The sequence below is a fragment of the Arachis ipaensis genome, chromosome B6 (genome assembly GCF_059453495.1).
Source record: "Arachis ipaensis isolate K30076 ecotype BB chromosome B6, ASM5945349v1, whole genome shotgun sequence".
Lineage (NCBI taxonomy): Eukaryota > Viridiplantae > Streptophyta > Magnoliopsida > Fabales > Fabaceae > Arachis > Arachis ipaensis.
This window is the reverse complement of record NC_142441.1, coordinates 28,012,319-28,039,605: the sequence shown is the minus strand read 5'-3', so window position 1 is coordinate 28,039,605 and position 27,287 is coordinate 28,012,319. Positions and strand designations below refer to the sequence as shown.

At 38.0% G+C, this 27,287-nt stretch overlaps 1 non-coding gene across 1 annotated transcript; it reads right to left on the bottom strand.

Annotated features, from left to right (window-relative positions):
* Positions 1 to 26,316: 26,316 nt before the first annotated feature.
* On the bottom strand, positions 26,317 to 26,424 carry LOC148554969 (small nucleolar RNA R71). The gene has a single exon (XR_015887268.1). It is a non-coding gene; the product is annotated as a small nucleolar RNA R71 (small nucleolar RNA).
* Between the last annotated feature and the right edge of the window lie 863 nt (positions 26,425 to 27,287).

Below are 27,287 nucleotides of genomic sequence, written 5' to 3'. Positions count from 1 at the left end.
TTAAGAGCTGGTTATCAACATATGCATACTTAATGGTTCTTAGAGAAGAGATTTGCTAGGATTAGATACTCAATAATAAAGCTTTGTTATCTTTATAGAGGTTAATATAGTAATTCACATATAGTACTAATATATCATTTTAATGTATAATTTAATTTTATTCGTAAGTCAGATGATAGGTTTAACTACATTCAAGTTTGGTCAAGCTAAATAACTCTTCACCTCGTAAATGTTTGAAGAGGCCTTTTAGTGTAAGAATTCCAGTTTGTATTAGCATTATCCTATCCTTGAATTATTTTGTACATATGTTTCGAATTGAGTTTTTCTTGTTTGTTCAATAAACCAAGTTATATAATTTGTAAGAGAATGCAAACAATGGATTTAGTTATCAATAACATTTTGTTGATATAAAAGTAAATTATAATTATGTTTTAATATGTTTATTTTTATTTTATCTATTATTTTATTATAAAATGATTATTTCGGTTAAATTACAGTTGAACTGGTCGAACCAATAAACTAATAGTCAAAATGGTTCGATGATCGGTTCGATTTTCAAAACCTTGTGTAAAACATGTTATTTCTTAATTTCATTGAGAAAGAATATGAAATTGAGGTAGAAAAAAGTTGTTTCTAATTTCGTAGTTAGTAGCACAAAAGTGATTTTTTTTTTAATTTCGTTGGCACAAACTACAAAATTGGACTACCTATCAAAAAATAAAATTGCATGAAAAACGCAATTTTTTCTATAATGATTTTGATCTATACAAATAATAACACAATGGAATGCCAATTAAATGATAATCCGACATTACGAGATAACGATAACGGCAGCATCAACAAGCCACGAAAACGTCAAATCCAAACATTAAGGACGCGATATAAAGGCACCAAATACTGAGAAACGATAACTGATGGGAAGATTATTGTCGATCTAGAATTTCATCAATAGAAAAGAATTGTTATAGTATAGTCCTAGACCGACGTGTAACCCTCTCAATCAAATTTTGATATGGTTGTCACAAAGTCAACCCCAATAAAAAGTAACCGAGAGTATTGGTCTCGGGTCGTCCTCAAGAGAATGGACAAACATGTGCATCAATATTGGTTAGAATTTCGGGGTTGGGAGTCATAAACAAGAATTTAAACTACTAAACTTAACATGCAAGAAATCTTAAAGTGCAAGAAACTAAATTAAAGCAATTGAAGCAAGATGTAAGTAAATGCAATCTAACAAGATAACATATAAAGCTACTTCTATTCTAAGACTAAGTGAACAACTAAATTAACTATAACAAGAATCAAGCAATTGAGATTTTTTGGGTTTCAAATATGAATTACAAAAAGGAACTCTTGGCTAGGCATAGGAATTGGGGTCACCATCCTTGTCTAATAACCATATCTTGACAATTATGAGGAACCAAGTCCATTAAGTCTACTTCTACAAGTGAAGTATGTCAAATGGCTTGGTCAATTTCAACTCATAAGTCCTAATCTACCTACTAATTGTGTGTATTGTGTGAATGATTGAGTCCCCCCTTCCCCCTTGGTTCCTTGGGTCTTTTCCATGCAGAATCAAGTTGGATTTGGGCCTGGAGCCTCTCAAAAATCGCCAGCCAAGATTTCATTAATGAGGTCACGTGTTGGGCGTCACGCGTGCGTGTCAGCCACGCGTGCGCGTCATTTGAATTCTGCGAGCCATGCGTTGATAAACCACTATTTTATGGTTTATTTTTTATTAAATTGGGTGGATTTTATCCATTATTTTCACACTTATTCATATAATTTGCATGTTTTATATTTTTGTGCTATGATTGAACACATGCTTCTTTGGCCTTAAATTTGCTAATTTTAATCTTTTCTTATTACCATTCGATGTCGTGATATGTTTGTTAAGTGTTTTCAGGGTTTATAGGGCAGAAATGGCTTACAAGATGAAAAAGAAGCATGCAAAAGTGGAAGGAACACAAGAAATTAAAGATTTCAGAATCTGGTAGCGACGCGCACGCATGGGCGACGCGTACGCGGGACCAGTGCTACAGACATACGAAGCACACGCGTGGCTGACGCCTATGCGTGGCCAGTGAAAAGTCTAGCGACGTGTACGCATGGCTGACGTGTACACGTGACGAGCGTCACGTGCTGCAATTAACAGAATTCGCCGGGGGCGATTTCTGGGCTGCTTCTGACCCAGTTTCAGGGCCAAAAATACAGATTAGAAGCTGCAGAGTGGAGCTGGAAGGGAGACTAGCTTTCATTTACACAATTTTAGATTTTAGATGTAGGTTTCTAGAGAGAGAGGCTCTCTCGTCTCTCTAGGTTTTAGGGGTTTTTGTCTCGCTCCTTTTCAAATTCAGATTTCTACCTTACTTTAATTTAGTTTCTCTTCTACTTTTATTTGTTCTAGTACTTTAGTTTATCTATTTCTCTCGTTGATTTCTTTATGTTGCCAATTTAGTTTATGAATTCTTCTTGTTTCCTTTAATCCATATTAATGCAATTTATGTTTCTATGTTTATGATTGCTTTCTTTAATTTGTTGTTATTGTTTCCTCTTGCAATTGTTAGTCTTAGATTTTGCTATGTCTTGTTAGTTTTCTATGTTTTTTATTTTATGCCTTCCAAGTGTTTGATAAAATGCTTGGTTGGATTTTAAGTTAGATTTTTATGTTCTTGACTTGGATTGATTAATTAGAGACTCTTGAGTTATCAAAAGTCTTTTGTTGATTGGTGATTGAAGATTTCCGGTTAGCTTGAACTTCACCAAAGCTAGTCTCTCACTATGAGTTGACTAGGATTTGTGAATTCAAGTTGATTATATGCACTTGACCTTCCTCCATTGGTTAGAGGTTAACTAAGTGAAGGCAATTCACATTTACTGTCACAATTGACGATGGTAATGAGGATAGAACTTAGTTATTAGTTTATTTTCTCATCATTTTACTTTCTTGTTCCTTATTTCAAAAACCCCCACAAATATACTTTCCCATAACCAATAATACACTTCCCTGCAATTCCTTGAGAGACGACCCGAGGTTTAAATACTTCGGTTAATTTTATTGGGTTTGCTTAAGTGACAAACAATTTAAACATTGACCGAGGATAATTTGTTGGTTTAGAATTATACTTGCAACGCGACATTTTTTGTGAAATTCTTTACCGACAATTTTTCTCCATCAAGTTTTGGCGCTGTTGCTGGGGAATTGCAAATGTGTGCCTTATTATTGGTTATTGTGAATATTGTGAATATGTTTGCCTTTTCGTTTCTTTGTTAGTTGTTTCTAGTTTTAGGAGTTTATTTTCATTATTTCTTATTAGTTTTTGTTTTTATTTTCTCTTGTTACTCTGAATTCTCACCCCTTTGGCTATGAGTTTGGTTTAAATTATGTTGTAGGGAATGGAAGCTACAATGAGAACATGCATCAAGGATAGGACAATCAAAGGTAGGAGGAGCCTCAAGCTTATGGACAACCTTCTTGGCAACAACCCCCTCTAACTTATTATGAGCAAGAGTCATTCCAAGATGCATACCAAGACAATAGATATGGTGGACCTCCTTGTGACTACCAACAACCACCACCATATACCTATGAACCCCCTTTTCAATATAGTCTTGAACCACCATACTCACAAGCCCCCTACAATCAAACACTTCCATATGACCCTAACCTATATCCACCATACCAACCACCTTATGAGCCATATGAACCATGCATAGAACCACCACAATTCCAACCCAATTACTCCCAAGAACCACCATTCTCACATATACCACCTCAATATACACCATCACCATACCCTTATCAAGATGAACCACCTTCCTATCATGAATCCTTCCTCCCAAGTAACGAACCCTCATATCCACTCCACTCTCCAATGGATGACACCCTTGGTGTTTTTCTTCAAGGGTAAAGAGAGATGCAACGGACGACACTAGAGTTCGTAGCTACCTTGACCGAGGTAGTAAATAATTTAGTGATCCTACGCTTTGACACTCAAAGTACCCCCATGGACACATGTGGAGAATCTCATGAGGAGTGTAGTATGAACGAGAGATTAGAAGCTCCGGTGGAAAATGAGGAATGTGATTTTGTACTAGAACGATTGGAGGAAGCCATAATTGTTGAAGAGAAAGAAGTGGTTAAAGACTTAGGAGATGTTGAGAGTCCATGGAAACCTCAAGTCATAAAGCCTCCTTCCAAGAAGTTTGAATTTGATGATGACGAGGGTGTACAACCTCCAATGCATATCATGGTTGAAGACTTTGAAGAGGCTGATCAAGAGATGAATTCAATAATTGATGAATTTCTATCTACAATTGAGTCCCCCTCCATTGGACTGGAAAAAGAGGTTAAGGAAGAAGGTGCACAACTTCCAAGGCATATTCCCTATGAAGAATTTGATGGAATAGATCAAGAGGCAAGTTCCTTTGGTGATGATGATCATGAATCAAGTCTTCCTAGTGATGAATCTACATCCGCAAATGAACTCCTTGAGTATGAAGAACCTTCTCTGATTGAGTTTGAGAATGATGTGGAAGTGGAAGTCCTTCGGAAAGGATGGACGGGGGTTGAATATGCTTTGTCAAGATCGTTGGAGACCTCTCTACCTAGATTGCCGTCTACTCCTTCATTTGAGTGGGTAAAACTTATCTCTATTAGCTTTACTGTCCCACTTGAGTATGGTATTCTTGAAACGGATGACCAACTTAGGTTGCCGTCTACTCCTTCATTCTTCATGTCCCTTCCACTTGTGCATGCTTCCTTTCCATCTTCTAGGCCATTCTTGCCCTATAGATCCTGAATCCACTTAATAAACACATCACGGCATCGAATGGTAATAGAAGAGTATTAAAAATTGGCGTTTTTAGGGTTAAAGAAGCATGTTTTAAACCATGAAGGAAAATTAGGAGGGAAACACAAAACCATGCAATTTATATGAATAAGTGTGAAAAATATTGATAAAACCCCCCAAATTCTACACAAGATAAACCACAAAATTGGGGTTTATCAAACCTCCCCACACTTAAACCAAGCATGTCCTCATGCTAAAAATTAAAAGGCCAAAGAACATAGGAGAATGAGGTTTATGAAATGCAATTTACCTACATGGATGCAACTAATGCAAATGCTTCTTTCTACTTAGTCAAAAGTGAATCAACTTCCAAGAACATACATGAACGAGTAGGGCTAAGGTAATATGATAATTCGTGAACTCTACCAATTCAAATATCAAAATGAAGTGTAAGCAACTTTCAAGAAGAAAGCTTGTGAAAGCCGGGAACAAGGAGTTGAGCATTGAACCCTCACCGGAAGTGTATCCGCTCTATTCGCTCAAGTGTATAGGGTTGATTCGCTCAATTCTCTTCTAATTATGCTTTCCAAGATTTGTTTTTCATCTAACAATTAATAGTTATTCGGTGCATGCATACATTCATTATGAGGGCTTATCTTTAGGTTGTAATGGGGCTAGGGTAAAGGTAAGGATGCATATATGGCCAAGTGAGCTTGAAATTTGAATCCTTGATTAACCGAAGCTCTCACCTAACACAAATAACAACCTATACAATTCTAATACACAACCTAGCTACCCATTTATTCACTTTTCACACACTCATACATTCTTTTTCAATTCACAACCCATATGCATTGGTTATTATTGCATTCGCCTTGGGGCATTTTGTCCCCTTTTTATTACTTTCTTTTTCCATATATTTTTTTCTTTTATTTTTCTATTTCTTTTTCTACATATATATTTTTTTCCTTTTATTTTTCTCTTTTCTTTTGATGAATTACATACAACGGTGCCAATGTATATGGTTCAAACATTCAATACATGAGTGTGTTCCCAATTCCCAATATTTTCAATAAAAATATAAAAACACACTTTTACCTCTACCGATGTTTCCAAGCTTCCCTCCCGCTTAAATGACACACACCCTCACTAGCCTAAGCTAATAAAAAATATCCAAATTAGAGGACATTTATTGTTTTTTACTTAGGGGTAGTGATGTGCTAAATTAAAGAACAAAGGGGTTTAACGTAGGCTCAAAATTGGTGAACAATGGTAGATAAAGGGTAAGGGTATTTGGGTAAGTGAGCTATTGAAATAATGGCCTCAATCATATAAATGCGTTCATACACAAAATAATGGACATAGAGAATCAAACAAATCAAGAATTGCAATCATAAAAAGAGAATAATGCACACAAGAATGGAAATAAGTGGTTATATGATGTAACCACGCAATTGGGCTCAAAACTCACATGCTTGTGTGTTCTTAGCTCAAAAAACTTTTCCAGAATTGATTCCTTCAAGCAAGTTCAACATATTTTTTTTTTCAAATTGCTAGGGTGCCCTAAAAACAGTTTCTTAGAAAAGAAACCACCCTAACCAAGTAGTCCTAACAAGAAGTGATTGGATGGAAAAAGTAATTCATCTAGTTCATGCATACCCAATCACTTAACAAGCATACTCTAGATATATTTACAAACAACTACCATGCAGAAAGTGTTTACATGAAAAAATAAACTAGCCATGCAATGCAAATTATCCTAATTGACAAAAGAAAATTAAGATTTGGGTGTTGAAAAGAAGGGTTGTTACCTACGCAAGTCGGTAAATGACCACCCCACACTTAGAAATTTACACGGTCCTCCGTGCTATCGGTAATGCACAAGGTGGGATTGGGGTCGGCACTTCTACTATCCATCTCTTGAGTGCTCACTTCACTTTGGTCTAAAGTGGATTCTGAAGTGTCCGGCTCCTCCATAGGTGGGTTAGCACAACCCAAGAGCTTCTTCAAGTAGGCATAGCGGCGTTTGTTCCGCCGCTCATTCCGGTCTACCTTTTGAGTGAGCTTAACAAACAATTGGTAGGATGACTTCTGTGGTGCCAATGAGGTGGTTGGGATGTCGGAAGGAATAGCCATATCGAGGCTTGCGGTTCCCGCAAGAGGCTTAAGATACTTTCCACTCGGGACGATGGCGTCCTTCGCTGGAATTATTGCCTTCACGTCCTTAGCCTCGTGGGGAACTCCGGCGGCAGCAATCAAATCCGTTACCAAGGCGGGAAATGGGAGGTTACCCTTAGTATGAACGCAGCCCATTGCTTGTCAGATAAGGTAAGGAATGTTGATAGGCCTATCAGTGAGGATGCACCAAACAAGAAGGGCCAAGTCCGCTGTGATTGAGGACTCATGAGTGCTCAGAAGTACGTAGTGAGACATGATTTGGGCCCACACTCTAGCCTCCACAGTAAGCACTTGTGCCGAAATGTACTTAGGCCGAGCCTTGGCTCTCCCTTGGGTCTAATGTTCTCCCGGTTGGGCAATGACCCTAAGGACAAAACCCCAATCATAACCGGGTATGCAGCGCTGTAGTAGGGCTTCTTGGTAACCAACCATCCCATCTGGCACTGACAAAACTTTAAGTATCTGCTGAATGGCTTCCTCCGATATGGGGACTTACTTCCGGCGCACAAAAATCGATTGAAGAGAAGGTGAGTGATAGTTGGAGTAGAACTCCACCACCAAGAAAGGTTAGCTTCCTGCGGTTTTCGATTGAGAAATTTCCACTGCCACCGCTCAATGCGGGGTACCACAAACTAAACAAGGTGCTCCGGAGGAACGAGGAGATGTTCAAAATGGTAATTCCTTTCAACCAAAATAGGGAACATGAGCTCACAAAAGCGATTGGCGAACCTTGCGGAGTCCTTCGCAGGGTTGCCCTTCTCTTCCTCATCAATATAAATGACCCTTTTCACCCTCTTGGAGGGAGGCTTAACTTTTGGTGTAGGGTGCGCCTTGGTAGTTGTTCTTTGAGGTGCCCTCTTTTTGGGCAGATTTTTCGAAGCCTTTTCCTTGCCCTTTTTGATGGCCATCCTGAAAAACGAAGGAAAAAGAGAAAACATTAAACTGAAAGAAACAACATTGGATAACAACATGCAAGTGAGAAATAGTGCCACAAAGGAGCAAATTATCCTGAAGACATGACAGCTGCAACATGTAAGCAAGACAACAATATAATCATGGAGCACATCACTAGCATGAGATGCAAGAGTGAGAGAAGCATGCAAGTGTAAAGCATGAGAAGAATGGGCTCAAGCATCAATAACATCAATAAAAACACATGCAAGAAAGATACTAAACACAAAAAAACCATTCACCTAGTCTAACCCCAAGACAATGAAGCATGCAAATGGAATAAATTAGAGTTAAAGAGGATGGAGTCACTAATCTTGCAATATGCTACAAAGAAGTAAGTCATAGGTAATGAGCACATAGATGGTAAAGATGAAGCACAATAGGCTCAATGCACATGAAGAAAAGCAAGTGTAATGAGAAAGAAGCACTAAGTTGAAAGCATAATATCAAATTTGAACTAAGATGTCATTGGTGTTTTTTAACAAACACTTGGTGTGCATCTTCCAAACAACAAGCAAGTTGGAGAAATTCAAGAAAGTAATAAACCCAAAACGAAATGCCAATCATCAAAACAACACCACATAGCACAAATAAGCCAAGAGATATCAAAATAACCTACCAATGCAAAAAATACATTGAAGTTCAACACCCATGGAAGAATGTAAAAAGAAAGAGAAGAAACAAAAATGAAATATAAACAACACAATCAAAATGAAACTAAGAAGAAAGAAATAGAGTAATGAGATGCAATTAAAAAGAAGGAAATTTTAAAAAGGTAAAAGAGAAAGAAGAGAAGCAAAACCTTGAAAGGAGGGAGAAGGTGAAGTTGGGGGTAAGTGAGAGTACGAGAAGAGAAGGGAGAAGAAGAGAGGAGAGAGAAAATATGGGACCGCCGGAGGTGGTGGTCGCCAGTGGTTGAGGTCGCCAGTAATTGTGGGTGGAGAAGAGGTGGTAAGGAGGAGGAAGAAGAGAGGAGGAAGGAAGAGAAGAAAGGGAATTAAGAAAGGAAGAAAACAAGGGTGCTGCACTTTAGTTGCGTCGGTAATGTGACGCGTGCGTGTCACCCACGTTCACTCGTGGGTGGGGAATAGAGCAACCGATGCGTACGAGTCACCCACGCTTATGCATTGGGAGCAATTGTGCTCCACGCATAAAATTCGCACAGTACTGGCGCAACTCTCTGGTTTTTGTACCATGAGTTCCAAGATCATCAAACGATGCGTACGCGTCGGTGCGTGGCAGAAGTTAGGCCAATTAAGAGATTGTAATATAAGAACAACATTGCAAGTATAGCTCTTAACCAGCTAAAATCCTCCTCACCAATTTAGAAAGGTATCACAAAAATTAGAATAAAAATACTGGGAGTATGAGTCACAGGTCGTCTCCCAACGAGTTGCAAGAAATAATGCTAATTTATTAATCAGGAGTTTTCAAGAGAGTTTGAGTTTGGATAATGAGCAATTAAATAATTGTAAATTAAAGCAATAAAAACTAAGAATGATTATTAATATTCTAGATAAAAAGCCTTGACTGGGGGAATGATTAATTGGAAGTTCCATCCTTGTTGGGATCTCTTAAGTGTAGTATTAAAAAAGTTGTTGTTTTCACTTAGTTAACCCTTACTAAATAAAGAAAAGTCAAGTGATTGAGCTAACTCTTATTCGCAAATCCTACTCCTCTCCCTTGGGAAGGTCTAGCGTTAGTGAATACAGAACTAGCCAACAACTTTCAGTTTAATCAGCACTTAAGCCTTCCAACTCAAGTGTCTCCTTTTAATCAACTCCCATGTCAAGTATGGAGTCTACTCCATTGACATGAATAAAATGCTCATAAAAATATAAGAAGAAGACATGATAAATTAAATAAGATGGGGATTTAAAATTTATTAAAAGTAAAAGTAATCCTTTGCATTAACAATCCATGAAAATAATCCAATTACTACTCTAAACAAGAATTAAGAATATGGAATAAATAAAAGAGTAAGTAAGGAAACAAACTAGAATAGTGCCTTCAACGGAGGTAATGACTCTTCAATATCCAAAAGCAAAACTAATAAACTATGAATGTAAAAAAGAACCTAGAGGGAAAGTAATCCTCTCTAAATTCCGATCTAAAAACCTAAAAACTATCCTAATCAGAATATGTGAATGTATCTCTATGTGTGTCGAGTCTCTGCATGTTCCCTAACTTTATTCTGTGTTTCTGGGTCGAAAACTGGGTCAAAACGCCCATAAAAATATAAGAAGAAGACATGATAAATTAAATAAGATGGGGATTTAAAATTAATTAAAAGTAAAAGTAATCCTTTACATTAACAATCCCTGAAAATAATCCAATTACTACTCTAAACAAGAATTAAGAATATGGAATAAATAAAAAAGTAAGTAAGGAAACAAACTAGAATAGTGTCTTCAATGGAGGTAATGACTCTTCAATATCCAAAAGCAAAACTAATAAACTATGAATGTAAAAGAGAACCTAGATGGAAAGTAATCCTCTCTAAATTCCGATCTAAAAACCTAAAAACTATCCTAATCAGAATATGTGAATGTATCTCTGTGTGTGTTGAGTCTCTGCATGTTCCCTAGCTTTATTCTGTGTTTCTAGGCCGAAAACTGGGTCAAAACGCGGCCCAAAATCGCCCCCAGCGTTTTTTGTTAACTTTGCAGATCGCGCAGGTCACGCATACGCATCAGTCATGCGTGCGCGTCATTTGGCATTTTTCCTTGTCATGCGTACGCGTCGTCCATGCATGCGCGTCATCTTGCAGAACTCCATTCCACACATACGCATCAGCCACGTGCACGCTGATGCGTGAGCATCTTGTCTATCTTTTCCTAATGAATTTGCATCTAAATTGTTGAATTTAATTAAGAATTAATTATATTTTAGCCACTATGGATGCTATTTTGAGTTTTGTACAAAGCTGTTTATTTTAGGTAACATTTGGCGGAATTTGATGGAGTTTCTGCAGAGAAAGAGAAGAAGCCAAGGAGATGACCAGCGAATACCGACGCGGACGCATGGCTCACGCGACCGCGCGGAATGGAGGAAATCGCAATAACACGATCGCGTGCCTGACGCAATCGCGTGGACTGGAATCTGCACAAATGACGCGAACGCGTGGACGACGCGGACGCGTCACATGCGCCACGTGCAGAAAAATGCTGGGGGCGATTTCTGGGCTATTTTGACCCAGTTTCCAGCCCAAAAAACACAGATTAGAAGCTGCAGCATGGACAATTCAAGTGGTCCCCATCCATCCATTGAAGATTTGATTATTTAAATTAATTCAAATTTAAATTCAAATTTTAATTCTAGGAAAAGATATTATTTTAATTTTTAGTTTTAGATATTAGATTTTAAATTTATTATGATTAGTTATAAAAGGAGGAAGCTTTTCTTCCTTTAGGGAGGTCCTGGGAACATTCCACCTGATCCCATCAGGGGAACATAATTGACAATCCTAATTTTCTCTCTTTTCTATGAGCAACTAAACCTCCACCGTTAAGGTTAGGAGCTCTGTCTATTTCTATGGATTGATTTTATTGCTTTTTCTATTTTAATTTATGTATGGATTTATAATTTAAGAATTATTTTCGCTCTTTATTTTATGAATTTGGGTGGAACGGAAGTATGACCCTCTTTCTATTTGAGTTCCTGTAAAACTTGGAAAAGCTCTTTACTTGAACAACAGCTTGAAAACATTTTCTCCTAAATTTTAATTATTTGGATTTAACGGGATACATGACATATAATCTTTTTATTTTTGGGTAATTAGAGTTTTTGTGGCATATAAACTGGAATTTGATTATCACCCTCTAATTGGAATTAATTGACCAAGGAATTGGCTGTTGATGAATTTTAGAAGAGACTAGAAAAGTCTAAGGAATTAGGGTCTAGTCACATATAGTTTGCCATAAATTAAATCCTACATGATTAAAATAGTTAGTAAGAAAAATTAATCCGGAAAAATAGATAACTCTTAAACCTTAACTATCTTCTCCATATTTTATTCCCACCTTATTTATCTGCCTGTCTTTAATATTTTTAATATTGTTTAATGTCTTTTATATTGCATCTCAACACTATTTTCTATTTGTCTAACTAATCCTATCAAACGCTATTGTTGCTTAATCCATCAATCCTCGTGGGATCGACCTTTATTCACGTAAGGTATTACTTGGTACGACCCGGTGCACTTACCGGTTAGTAAGTGTGGTTGTAAAGTAACCGCACCAAGTTTTTGGCGCCGTTGCCGGGGATTGACTGTGATTAACAACTATTAGTTGTTTGATTGTTTAGATTAGGCGTTTTAATTTTAATTCGTGAAAAGATGTCTCATGTATTACTCACTGAGCTTAAAAAAAAAATTTATAGGAGTGATATATTGCATCAAAAACTTGGTGCGGTTATTTTACAACCACACTTACTAACCGGCAAGTGCACCGGGTCGTACCAAGTAATACCTTACGTGAGTAAGGGTCGATCCCACGAGGATTGATGGATTAAACAACAATAACTTTTTTAGCCATCCGTTGGAGGCCAAAGTGACCACAACACACAGATGAATGACAAGATTCAAGAATAGGTTGGAATTCGGACTCCGGGACACATCTACGAATCACTTGGTGTACCCCCCATTTCCACAAGTAAGGGTCATTGATGCGTGAGCATCTTTTCTATCTTTTCCTAGTAAATTTGCATTCAAATTGTTGAGTTTAATCAAAATTTAAATATCTTTTAGCCACTATGGATGCTACTTTGATTTGTGTGCAATTCCATTTATTTCAGGTAGCATCCGGATGGATTTGACGGAGTTTTGTAGTAGAAAAGGAAGAAAGAGAGTGATGCTGTCAACCCCGACCTCCTTGCACTCAAAAAAGAATAACTTGAGCTATAGAGGTCCAATTGATGTGATTCCAGCGGCATTAGAAAGCTAATTTCCAGGGCTTTCCAACGATTTATAATAGTGCATACTTCTTCAGCATTTTTGGCCTCCTCCACTTTGAACTTGAGCTTTTTCAAGTTCAGCGTGGAGTCCACGTACAAAGGAGAAATCACACATTATCCACGCTGAACTTGAGAATTTCCAAGTTCAGCGTGGACTCAAGGAACTCGCTCAAAGAACCACTGCCTCCTCCATGCTGAACTTGGAAATTCTCAAGTTCAGCGTGGACTCAAGAATGAACGCCAAAGGAAACACTGCCTCCTCCACGCTGAACTTGGAAATTTCCAAGTTCAGCGTGGACCTTAATGCTACCAGTGGTCCCCAACCTCATCTAAAGGGCTCGCGCAAATCATTCCTTTAATTTTGATTTAAATTTTTATTTATTTATAACTAGGAAAAGATATTATTTTAGTTTTAGAAAATATATTTTACATTAATTAGGATTAGATATAAAAGGGAAAAGAATTAGCCCTTCGGGCTCTTCTCTCTTCTCTTCTACCTCATTCTGCAATTTACAATTTTTTAGAATCCTAGTTTTTCTCTCTGAACCATGAGCAGCTAAACCTCCATTGTTAAGGTTAGGAGCTCTGTCTATTTGTATGGATTGATTTTATTGCTTTTTCTATTGTAATTCATGTCTTGATTTATATTTAAAAATTGTTTTTGTTCTTTATTTTATGAATTTGGGTGGAACAGAAGTATGACCCTCTTTCTAATTGAGTTCTTGTATAACTTGGACAAGCTCTTTTCTTGAAGAACAACTTGAAAACATATTCTCCTAAATTTCTAATTACCTGGACTTAACGGGATACGTGACATATAATCCTCTTATATTTGGGTAATTAGGATTTTTGTGGCATATAAACTAGAATTGAACTTCATCCTCTAATTGGAATTAAGTGACCAAGGAATTGGCGGTTGATGAAAGTTAGAGTAGACTAAGAAGGTCTAAGGAATTAGGGCTTAGTCATATATAGTTTGCCATGAATTGAATCTTACATGATTAAAATAGTTAGTAAGAAAATTCAATCCGGAAAATAGATATCTCTGAAGCCTTAACTGTTTCTCCATATATTATTCTCATCTCAATTTACTGCTTGCTTTCTGAATTTATGAATTTACTATTTATGCTTTTGAACTCTTAAAACATCATTCTCTGTTAGTCTAACTAAGTAAATTAATCAACCATTGTTGCTTAGTCCATCAATCCTCGTGGAATCGACCCTCACTCACCTGAGGTATTACTTGGTACGACCCCGGTGCATTTGCCGGTTAGTTTGTGGTTATAAATTCGGCACCAAGTTTTTGGCGCCGTTGCCGGGGATTGATAGTGATTAACAACTATTTGTTGTTTGATTGCTTAGATTAGATAATTTTTACTTTAATTAGATTTTTTTTCTTTCAATTTTTAATTGTTCTTTTTTTTCTTTATTTCCGTTCACCCCTCCCCTACCCCCTTTTTCTTCTTATTTCTTTTACTGTCGTTTCTTTTTTATATTTCTTTTCGTTGTGTTTTCTTTTTAAATTTTTTTCTTCTTTTCTCGTTAGCACCCCCTCCCTTGTTTCGTTTTATTTTCTTTTCTTTTATTATTTAAAAAAATAAATAAATAAAATTCTCTGCATTCTGATAAAATTTTTTTAGTTTCTAAAATTATGTTTGGTGTTACCTAGTTAATTTTATTTTAATCTCTCTTTTTAATTCTCCCTTTAAATTTTCAAATTTTTTATTGAGTAATAAGTATTTTTAATTTATTATTTTACACAGGTTACCTCACTAGGAATTCTCTGCACTCTGACGTAGAGAGTTCCATCTTTTCTTGTCTTCTATCTATTTATGAGCAGGAACAGGGACAAGGAACCTCTGTTAGACTTTGATCCTGAACCTGAAAGGAATTTGAGGCGGCGTTTGTAACAAGCAAGACTTTACAAGGCTGTAGAGTCCACTATGGATCATAATAATAATGCTGTTAATGCCAATGTGGCAAATCCGAATGAGAATGAGCAAAGGAGAGTACTGGACTCTTACTATGCTCCTACTGCAGATCTTTATGGAAAAAGCATTGTGGTGCCTCCTATAGCTGCAAACAACTTTGAGTTGAAGCCACAATTGGTCACCCTAGTGCAACAAAACTGCCAGTATCACGGTCTTCCCCACGAAGACTCAAATCAATTTATTTCTGATTTTCTGCAGATTTGTGATACTGTGAAGACAAATGGAGTGAACCCAAAGGTGTACAAACTCATGCTCTTCCCGTTTGCTCTGAGGGATAAAGCAAAGCTATGGCTAGATTCCCAACCTAAGGAGAGTTTGGATACTTGGGAAAAAGTTGTCACTGAGTTTCTTACTAAATTTTTTCCACCATAGAAGCTGACTAAGCTTAGGTTGGAAGTTCAGACCTTTAGGCAGAAGGATGGTGAAACTCTGTATGAAGCTTGGGAGAGGTACAAGCTACTGACTAGGTAATGCCCTCCGGACATGTTCTCCAAATGGACCCAACTAGATATCTTTTATGAAGGCTTAGGTGAGATGTCCAAGATGAGCTAAGATACTTCTGCAGGTGGTTCATTGCACAAGAAGAAGACACCAGAGGAGACTGTTGAGCTTATTGAATTGGTGGCTAGCAACCAATATTTATACTCATCTAACAGGAATCCTGTGAACTCTGAGACCTCTCAGAAGAGAGGTGTGCTGGAAGTGGAAGCCGTTAATGCTCTTATTGCTCAGAACAAGCTTATGTCTCAGCAAATAAATCTACTTACTCAGCAGATGGGCGGCATGCAAGTCTCAGCTATCAACACCCAAAATCCACCTCAAGAGTTCTCTTATGATATGGCAGGTAATTTTGTACAAAATGATAATTATGATTATGCTCAATCTGCTTCTGAACAGGTCAATTACATGGGGAGTGGTCCTAGAAATCCCAACAATGATCCATATTCTAAGACATACAATCAAGGATGGAAAAATCACCCAAACTTTGGGTGGAGGGACCAACCTCAGAGTCCTCAAAATTTCAATAATAATTCTCAGGGCGGCATCCAACAGAATAATTACAACAACCGCCAATTTTAGTCTCAGCAACAACAACCACCTCAGCAGGCAAATTCTAAATCCCAAGAAGATTCTAATTGGGAGATGATGAGGAGTTTCATACAGGAAACCAGAGCCTCCATTAGAAACTTAGAGGTGCAAATGGGTCAAACGAGCAAGCAATTACCTGAGAGGTCTTCAAATACATTTCCTGGTGATACAGTGGTGAACCCAAGAGAAGATTGCAAGGCTATTGAATTAAGGAGTGGTAAAGTAGCTGGTTCTGAGACCAAAGTCAATGAGGAGCTAGTTGAAAAAGAAGCTCCAGAGGAGCAGAAGGAAGAAGTAGAATACAACCCTCCACTGCGTATAGATAACCCATTCCCTGACTCTCTTGACACTTATCCTACATTGGCAAAGGCTCCTGAATACAAGCCAAAAATGCCATATCCTCAGAGGCTTCAGAAGGCTTCCAAAGACAAGCAATTTTCTAAATTCTTAGAAGTCTTCAAGAAGCTGCAGATCAACATTCCTTTTGCAGAGGCTCTTGAGCAAATGCCTCTTTATGCTAAATTTATGAAAGAATTATTGACTAACAAGAGGAATTGGAGGGAACAAGAAACAGTGGTGTTAACTAAGGAATGCAGTGCTATTATTCAACATAACATTCCTGAAAAGATGCAGGACCCAGGAAGCTTTGTGATTCCTTGCACCATTAGAGATGTCACCATTCAGAGAGATTTATGTGATCTTGGAGTTAGCATCAATCTAATGCCACTTTCAGTGATGAAAAAGCTTAAAATGGAGGAGGTAAAACCCACTCGTATTTCTCTTCAACTTGCTGATCTTTTTATTAAATTACCTGTGGGTGTTGTTGAGGATTTACTTGTGAAAGTAGGACCATTTATTTTTCCTGCTGATTTTATTATGTAAAATCCTCTATTATTCTTGGTAGACCCTTTTTAGCTACAGGTAGAGCTCTGATTGATGTACAAAAGGGTGAATTAACTCTGAGGGTAAATGAAGAACAGGTGGTCCTTAATGTTTTTGACGCTCTCAAGCACCCTAATGACTCTGAAGGGTGTATGAGAATTGATGTTGTTGAACCACTTGTTCAAGAAGTACTGGAAGCTGAGGTACTTGATGATGTTCTAGATCCTATTTCTGAGCATGAATTAGTTGAAGTTGATGATTCAGCACCCCAAAAGGAACTGATGAATACGCCAATAAAGGAGGAGGAAGTCCCCAAGCTTGAGCTCAAACCTTTGCCCCATTCTCTGAAATATGTGTTCTTGGGTGAAAATAATTCATATCCAGTTATTATTAGCTCTTCCCTGAAGCCTGAAGAGGAATAGGCGCTTATTTTAGTACTCAGGAGCCATAAAACAGCTCTTGGGTGGATCATTAGTGATTTAAAGGGGATTAGTGCAACCAAGTGCATGCACAAGATCCTTCTTGAAGATGATGCTAAACCAGTGATGCAACCACAAAGGAGACTCAATCCAACCATGAAAGAGGTAGTCCAAAAAGAGGTAATGAAATTTTGGGAAGCATGTATTATTTACCCTATTTCTGATAGTCCTTGGGTAAGTCCTGTGCAGGTAGTTCCCAAGAAAGGAGGAATGAAAGTGGTCAAGAATAAAAAGAATGAGCTTATTCCTACAAGAATAGTCACAGGATGGAGAATGTGTATAGACCACAGGAGGCTCAACACTGCTACAAGGAAGGATCACTTCTCCCTGCCTTTCATTGATCAGATGCTTGAGAGGTTAGCTGGTCATGATTTTTATTATTTTTTAGATGGATATTCTGAATATAATCAAATTGTACTGGACCCTGAAGATCAGGAAAAGACAGCATTTACATGCCCTTTTGGAGTATTTGCTTACAGAAGAATGCAATTTGGACTTTGTAATGCTCTAGCAACTTTTCAAAGGTGTATGCTTTCAATTTTTTCTGATATGGTTGAAAAGTTTATTGAGGTATTTATGGATGACTTTTCTGTCTTTGGTAATTCTTTTGAATCATACCTTAAGCATTTATCTCTGGTCTTGAAACGGTGTCAAGGATCAAACCTTGTTTTAAATTGGGAAAAATGTCATTTTATGGTTACAGAAGGTATTGTTCTTGGACATCGAATTTCAAGTAAGGGGATTGAGGTTTATAGAGCAAAGGTGGAGGTAATTGAAAAATTACCACCACCAACCAATGTTAAGGCAGTCAAGAGTTTCTTGGGTCATGCAGGATTTTATAGAAGATTCATAAAGGATTTTTTAAAAATTGCTAAGCCACTAAGCAACCTATTGGTTGTTGATGTTCCTTTTGTGTTTGATGCTGAATGCCTGTATGCTTTTGAAACTCTGAAAGCAAACCTTACTTCTGTTCCCATTATAGCTCCCTCTGACTGGGATTTACCATTTGAATTGATGTGTGATGCTAGTGATTTTGCTATAGGAGCTGTTTTAGGACAGAGACATGGCAAGCTTGTACATGTCATTTACTATGCCAGCCGTGTGTTAAATGATGCTCAAAAGAATTACACAACTACAGAGAAAGAACTATTAGCTATTGTGTATGCTGTTGATAAGTTTAGGTCCTATCTAATTGGTTCTAAGGTTATTTTTTATACTAATCATGCTGCTTTGAAGTACCTTCTAACCAAACAGGACTCTAAACCAAGATTAATCAGATAGGTGTTGCTCCTCCAAGAGTTTGACATTGAAATAAAGGACAGGAAATGGTTAGAAAATCAAGTAGCCGACCACCTCTCCAGGATAGAGTTTGAAAAAGGAGTACAACCACCCACAGATGTGACTGAGACATTTCTGGATGAACAATTGTTCCTCATTCAGCAGGCCCCATGGTTTGCAGACATTGTAAATTACAAGGCCGTGAATTTTATTCCAAGGGAGTACAGTAGGCAACAAGTAAAGAAGCTATTGACTGATGCAAAGTACTACATTTGGGAGGAACCGTACCTTTTTAAAAGATGTTCAGATGGTATAATCCGGAGATGTGTCCCGGATGAAGAAAAATAGCAGATTCTTTGGCACTGTCATGGTTCTGATTATGGAAGATACTTTGGTGGTGAAAGGACAGCTACAAAAGTCCTTCAGAGCGGGTTCTATTGGCCGACTCTCTTCAGGGACTCAAGAGAATTTATGAAGCACTGTAACAGATGTAAAAAAGCCACGAATCTTCCTGCCAACCATGAGATGCCTCAGCAGGGGATTCTTGAGGTTGAGTTGTTTGATGTATGGGGTATTGATTTTATGGGACCTTTTTCACCTTCACATTCAAACAACTATATTTTAGTGGCAGTTGATTATGTGTCCAAGTGGGTGGAAGCCGTGGCTCTACCCACCAATGATGCCAAGGTGGTGATGAGCTTTCTTCAGAGATATATTTTTAGCCGGTTTGGTGTCCCAAGAACACTCATTAGTGATGGTGGAAGTCACTTCTGTAATAGACAGCTGGACTCACTTCTGCAGAGATATGGAGTCCGTCATAAAGTGGCAACCCCCTATCACCCTCAGACAAGTGGACAGGTTGAAGTCTCCAACAGGGAACTCAAGAAGATTCTAGAAAAGACCGTCAGTGTTTCAAGAAAGGACTGGTCTAGGAAGCTTGATGATGCTCTCTGGGCATACCGGACGAATTACAAGACCCCTATTGGCATGTCCCCTTATCAGTTGGTCTAAAGCAAAGCCTGTCACTTGCCAGTTGAGCTGGAGCATAAAGCTTACTGGGCAATCCGGTATCTGAATCTTGATTCAGAATCTGTAGGAATTAAACGAATGCTTTAGTTGAATGAGCTTGATGAATTCAGATATTCAGCCTATAAGAATGCCAAGCTCTATAAGGAGAGAACTAAGCTCTTGTATGACAAGAAGATTGCCATCAGACTCTTTGAGCCAGGACAGAGAGTGCTTCTGTATAATTCAAGGCTCAAACTCTTTTCTGGGAAGTTAAAATCCCGGTGGTCAGGACCGTTTGTGGTTACCAGAGCCTCACCATATGGTCATGTGAAAATACAGGAAGAGAATTCTAACAGGAAATTTACAGTGAATGGCCAGAGGTTGAAGTACTATCTTGGAGGCGCGATTGATCGCCAGAGGTCCACTCATCTGCTGAATTAGCAGATCTGACCGTCACGCTAGTAACGTTAAAGAAGCAATTGTTGGGAGGCAACCCGATGATTTCGTATCCTTAGCTATTTTTCCATTGAGTTGATTATATTATTTGTTTGATTTTTATTGAGTTTTTACTGTTTTCCTTTGTTTTACTTGTGTTTTGATCATGCAGAATTTTTAAAACAGGAACCGAACACTTAGAAAAAATTTTGGAACACTATGGAGAAGGTTGAGTCTGCCAATTCCACGCTGAACTTGGGATTTTCCAAGTTCAGCGTGGCATGAGCGTGTAATTTGGAGAGGTGTCGTTGCCAGTTCCACGCTGAACTTGGGATTTTCCAAGTTCAGCGTGGTTAGAAGCGTGCAAAGAAGGATTTCTTACTGCCAAGTCCACGCTGAACTTGGAAAATTCCAAGTTCAGCGTGGAAACCACGTACAAAGCAAAAGTTGGGGCTGCCATTCCCACGTTAAACTTGGCCTTTTTCAAGTTCAGCGTGGGAATTAAAAATAAAAAGAGATCATCAGTTTAAAAAGTAAAAAAAAAAACAAAAAAAAAACATTGGGCCCACGTTGAACTTGGGTATTCACCAAGTTCAGCGTGGATAGGAGAGCTTGCATACGGGAGGGTTGGCTCTGAACTTGGTATTCACCAAGTTCAGCGTGGATCTTGCTTCTTTCTACCCATATCCCACCAAATCACAACAAATCTGCACCCAATTCCCTGATTCTCTTCTTTCTTCACCTACCCCCTACAACCTTCCCATTCCAATAACCCTCTTCCCAACTTTGACCACACTTTTCCTTGTCAGCCATACCCCTTCCACCAACCCGTGAAGCCTTCTACCTTTCCCAATGTATTCCCACACCATTCCCTTCCTAACACACCATAGACCAGCCTCTCCTTCCATACAACCGCGTCCGTGACCCCCCACCCCGCATTCTATATAAACCTACCTTCTATCCCACTTCTAACCACACATAACCCCTATCAGTCTTCGTCACTCCTCTCTTATACCCCCACCTCTCTCCATACTATAACTCACCCCTTCTACCATTCCCCACACACCGGCATTTATACACGCAATTTTCCCCTCTCCCCTGTAGCCTTCCCGAACCCCTCTCCCCCATCACACAACCTATTTCCTTGTTCCACCCAAGATACCAAACCACCAACATTTACTTCCCTCTATCCCGTGTTTCCCCCTCCTATTCCCCTGTTCTTTCTTTTTTTTTTAATTTATTTTGCTGTTCCGTGTTACCTTATTTCAAAAAAAAAAAAAAAAAAAACCAGCAGAATACTTTTAGCATTGTATTTTATTTTCTGCTATTTCAATTTCTGTATCTCTTTCTTCTACCCCCTATATTTCTTTATTTTGCTCGGAAACGAGCAATAGTTTTAAGTTTGGTGTTGCAGCTCCACTGTTCTATTTGATTTATCTTTATAGCACCTAAGACCATCCAACCGTCCAAAAAGAGAAAGGGGAAGGAACCGGCAACCGGTTCTTATGACTCAAGGCGCTTCAAATCTAAATTACATGAAGAACATTTTTTTGATATCACTGGCAAGAGGCCGGTTTTACCAGAAGTGCAGTTTAAGCTCCAACCGGATGAACTTCCGAAAATTACACATGAGATTCAGAGAAGAGGATGGGAAGTTCTGTGCAATCCACACACACAGGCGGGACAGTTGATGGTTCAAGAATTCTATGGGAACATGTGGATCACCTACAAGAATGTGTCTAGCATGAATCAAAGGGACCACAAAACTTTTGTAAGGGGAAAAACCATTGACTTCAGCCCAGAGACCATCAGACAGACCTTCCAGATACCAGAGACCGAACAATCATTTTATTCCTATAGTGAGAAGATGTACAGAGATCAGCGGCTGGGACAAGTAATCGCCGACATTTGTATTCCATGTGCGCAGTGAAAAAACCAGTCAGAAGGGAAATCTGGCCATATCAGAGTAGGTGATCTGACACCTTTAGCTAGAGGATGGCACCATTTCATTCGCCGGTCCATCATGCCCATGAGCAACCGGTCCGAGTGTACTGTGAACCGAGCAGTCATGATCCACTATATTTTGTTGGGAAAGCCAGTGGAGGTGGCAAACATTATTGCTGATCAATTCTACCACATTGATGAGCGGATAATTTATACGCTTTTTGACATTGTTTTTAGTATGTTTTTAGTAGGATCTAGTTACTTTTAGGGATGTTTTCTTTAGTTTTTATGTTAAATTCACATTTCTGGACTTTACTATGAGTTTGTGTGTTTTTCTGTGATTTCAGGTATTTTCTGGCTGAAATTGAGGGACTTGAGCAAAAATCAGATTCAGAGGTTGAAAAAGGACTGCTGATGCTGTTGGATTCTGACCTCCCTGCACTCAAAGTGGATTTTCTGGAGCTACAGAACTCGAAATGGCACGCTTCCAATTGCGTTGGAAAGTAGACATCCAGGGCTTTCCAGAAATATATAATAGTCCATACTTTGGCCAAGAATTGATGACGTAAACTGGCGTTCAACGCCAGCCTTCTGCCCAAATCTGGCGTCCAGCGCCAGAAAAGGATCCAAAACCAGAGTTGAACGCCCAAACTGGCACAAAAACTGGCGTTCAACTCCACAAATGGCCTCTGCACGTGCAACACTTAAGCTCAGCCCAAACACACACCAAGTGGGCCCCGGAAGTGGATTTATTCATTAATTACTTACTCATGTAAACCCTAGTGACTAGTTTATTATAAATAGGGCCTTTTATTAATCTTTTTTTCATCTTTGGTCTCAGTTTTATTCCATTGTTCATCTTAGGAGACTATTGATCTCGTTTAGGGGGCTGGCCATCTCGGCCATGCCTGGACCTTCACTTATGTATTTTCAACGGTAGAGTTTCTACACTCCATAGATTAAGGTGTGGAGCTCTGCTGTTCCTCAAAGATTAATGCAAAGTACTACTGTTTTCTATTCAATTCTTCTTATTTCGCTTCTAAGATATCCATTCGCACCCAAGAACGTAATGAAGGTGATGATTATGTGTGACGCTCATCATCCTTCCCCCTTATGAACGCGTGCCTGACAAACACTTCTGTTCTACATGGATTGAGCTAGAATGAGTATCTCTTAGATCTCCTAACCAGAATCTTCGTGGCGTAAGCTAGAATGATGGCGGCATTCAAGAGAATCCGGAAGGTCTAAACCTTGTCTGTGGTATTCTGAGTAGGATTCAATGATTGAATGACTGTGACGAGCTTCAAACTCGCGATTGTTGGGCGTTAATGACAGACGCAAAAGGAGGGTGAATCCTATTCCAGCATGATCGAGAACCGACAGATGAATAGCCGTGCCGTGACAGGGTGCGTGAGCATATTATTCACTGAGAGGAGGGGATGTAGCCACTGACAACGGTGATGCCCTTGCATACAGCCATCCATGGAAGGGAGTAAGACTGATTGGATGAAGATAGCAGGAAAGCAGAGGTTCAGAGGAACGAAAAGCATCTCCATTCGCTTATCTGAAATTCCTACCAATGATTTACATAAGTATCTCTATCCCTATTTTATTATATAATATTCGAAAACACCATTACCAGGGATTGTTCGAGCCTGGAGATCACAATTTCGTGCACCAAGTTTTCGTGCACCAAGTTGTTGCTCATCCACCTGCTGCTGATCCATGATCACCTGCTGTATCGAAGTTGTGACAATTATGAATTAAGATCAAAGCACCAAGCTTTGGAGCCATTACCAGGGATTGTTCGAGCCTGGAGATCACAATTTCGTGCACCAAGTTTTTGGCGCCGTTGCCGGGGATTGTTCGTGTATGGACAATTGACGGTTCATCTTGTTGCTCAGATTGGGTAACTTTCTTTTCGTTCTCTTTTCAAAAATCTTTCAAAAATATTTTCAAAAAAAAAAAATTTTTTTCCTCTTTTGTTTTCGAAAAATAAAAATAAAAATGTTTTCAAAAATTTATTCAAAATTTTTAAGAATGAATTCTAGTGTTTCATGAAGCATGTGAAGCCTGGCTGGCTGTAAAACCATGTCTAAATTCTTTTGGACTGAGGCTTGCAATTTGTTATCAAGAGCAAGCTAGTTGGAGCTAATCCACCTGCTACTGTTCCTGATCTACCTGCTGAAGCTTGGCTGGCCATTGGCCATGTCTAGTGTTTTGGACTGGAGCTTTCTTTGAAAGCTTGGCTGGCTAGTGAGCCATGTCTAATTCCTGGATTGAAGCTTTAGACTAAGAATGCAAGATTCCTGGAATTCATATTAAAAATTTTGGAATCCTTATTTTTCTTTTTTTGATATAATTTTTGAAAAATATAAAATAAAAATCCAAAAAAATTAGAAAATCATAAAAATCAAAAATATTTTCTGTTTCTTGTTTGAGTCTTGAGTCACATTATAAGTTTGGTGTCACTTGCGTATGCATCTTGCATTTTTTCGAAAATATCATGCATTCATAGTGTTCTTCATGATCTTCAAGTTGTTCTTGGTAAGTCGTCTTGTTTGATCTTGATGATTTTTTGTTGTTGTGTCTTTTCATGTTTAGCATATGCATTCTTGAATTCTTAGTGCGTAAGCATTAAAGAATTCTAAGTTTGGTGTCTTGCATGTTTTCTTTGCATTAAAAATTTTTCAAAAATATGTTCTTGATGTTCATCATGACATTCAAAGTGTTCTTGGTGTTCATCTTGACATTCATAGCATTCTTGCATGCATCACATGTTTTGATCTAAAAATCTCATGCATTGCATCTTTTTAGTGTTTTTCTCTTGCATCATAAAAATTCAAAAATAAAAAAAATAAAATAAAATAAATATCTTTCTCTTTTTCTCTCATCAAATTCGAAAATTTAAGTTGACTTTTTCAAAAATTTTTAAAATCAAATTGTTTCTCATGAGTCAAATCAAATTTTCAATTTGAAAATCTTATCTTTTTCAAAATCTTTTTCAAAAATCAAATCTTTTTCAAAATTCTTAGTTATTTTCGAAAATTCAAAAAAATATTTTTCAAAAATCTTTTTCTTAATTTTTTCACAAATTTTCGAAAATAACATAATCAATTAATATTTTGATTCAAAAATTTGAAGTTTGTTACTTGCTTGTTAAGAAAGATTCAAACTTTAAGTTCTAGAATCATATCTTGTGATTTCTTATGAATCAAGTCATTAATTGAGATTTTAAAAATCAAATCTTTTTCAAAACTAATTTCTATCATATCTTTTCAAAAATATCTTCTTATCTTATCTTTTTCAAAAATATCTTTTCAAAATATCTTTTCTAACTTCCTAACTTCTTATCTTTTCAAAATTTGTTTCAACTAACTAACTAACTTTTTGTTTGTTTCTTAACTTTTTCAAAACCACCTAACTAACTCTCTCTCTCTCATTTTTCGAAAATATCTCTCCCCTTTTTAAAAATTTCTTTTTAATTTATTAATTATTTTAATTTTTAAATCTTAATTTTCGAAAATTACTAACACATTTTCAAAAACCAATTTTCAAAAATCACTAACTCCTTTTCAAAAATAATTTTCGAAAATTCCCTCTCTCTCTCATCCTATTCTATTTATTCATTCATATCCTAACATCGCATCTCACATCTCTTCCATTCGTACAGCTGCATTTCTTCCTTTACATCACATTCTTTGTCTCCCCCTTCTCTTCCACTCACAAAGGGATCCCTATACTGTGGTATAGAGGATCTCTATTATTATTATTATTTTTCTGGCCATTCTTCCTTGTCATATGAGCAGGAGAAAGGATAAGAACATTCTTGTGAAAGCAGATCCAGAACCTGAAAGGACTCTGAAGAGAAAATTAAGAGAAGCTAAAATACAACAATCCAGAGATAACCTTTCAGAAATTTTCGAACAGGCAGAGGAGATGGCAGCTGAAAATAATAATAATGCAAGGAGGATGCTTGGTGACTTCACTGCACCTAATTCCAATTTACATGGAAGAAGCATCTCCATTCCTTCCATTGGAGCAAACAACTTTGAGCTGAAACCTCAATTAGTTTCTCTGATGCAGCAGAACTGCAAGTTTCATGGACTTCCATCTGAAGATCCTTTTCAGTTCTTAACTGAATTCTTGCAGATATGTGATACTGTTAAGACTAATGGAGTAGATCCTGAAGTCTACAGGCTCATGCTTTTCCCTTTTGCTGTAAGAGACAGAGCTAGATTATGGTTGGATTCTCAACCTAAAGACAGCCTGAACTCTTGGGATAAGCTGGTCACGGCTTTCTTAGCCAAGTACTTTCCTCCTCAAAAGCTGAGCAAGCTTAGAGCTGATGTTCAAACCTTCAGACAGAAAGAAGGTGAATCCCTCTATGAAGCTTGGGAAAGATACAAACAGTTGACCAAAAAGTGTCCTTCTGACATGCTTTCAGAATGGACCATCCTGGATATATTCTATGATGGTTTATCTGAGCTATCAAAGATGTCACTGGACACCTCTGCAGGTGGATCCATTCACCTAAAGAAAACGCCTGCAGAAGCTCAAGAACTCATTGACATGGTTGCTAATAACCAGTTCATGTACACTTCTGAAAGGAATCCTGTGAGTAATGGGATGCCTATGAAGAAGGGAGTTCTTGAAGTTGATACTCTGAATGCCATATTGGCTCAGAATAAAATATTGACTCAGCAAGTCAATATGATTTCTCAGTGTCTGCATGGAATGCGAGCTGCATCCAATAGTACTCAAGAGGCATCTTCTGAAGAAGAAGCTTATGATCCTGAGAACCCTGCAATAGCAGAGGTAAATTACTTAGGTGAACCTTATGGAAACACCTATAACTCAACATGGAGAAATCATCCAAAATTCTCATGGAAGGATCAAAAGCCCCAACAAGGCTTTAATAATGGTGGAAGAAATAGGTTTAGCAATAGCAAACCTTTTCCATCATCAACTCAGCAACAGACAGAGAACTCTGAACAAAATGGTTCTAATTTAGCAAATCTAGTCTCTGATCTATCTAAGGCCACTGTAAGTTTTATGAATGAAACAAGATCTTCCATTAGAAATTTGGAAGCACAAGTGGGCCAGCTGAGTAAAAAGATCACTGAAATCCCTCCAAGTACTCTCCTAAGCAATCCAGAAGAGAACCCAAAAGGAGAGTGCAAGGCCATTGACATAAGTGCCATGGCCGAACCTGTGAGGAAAGGAGAGGACGTGAATCCCAAGGAGGAAGACCTCCTGGGACGTCCAGTGATCAATAAGGAGCTTCCCTCTGGGGAATCAAAGGA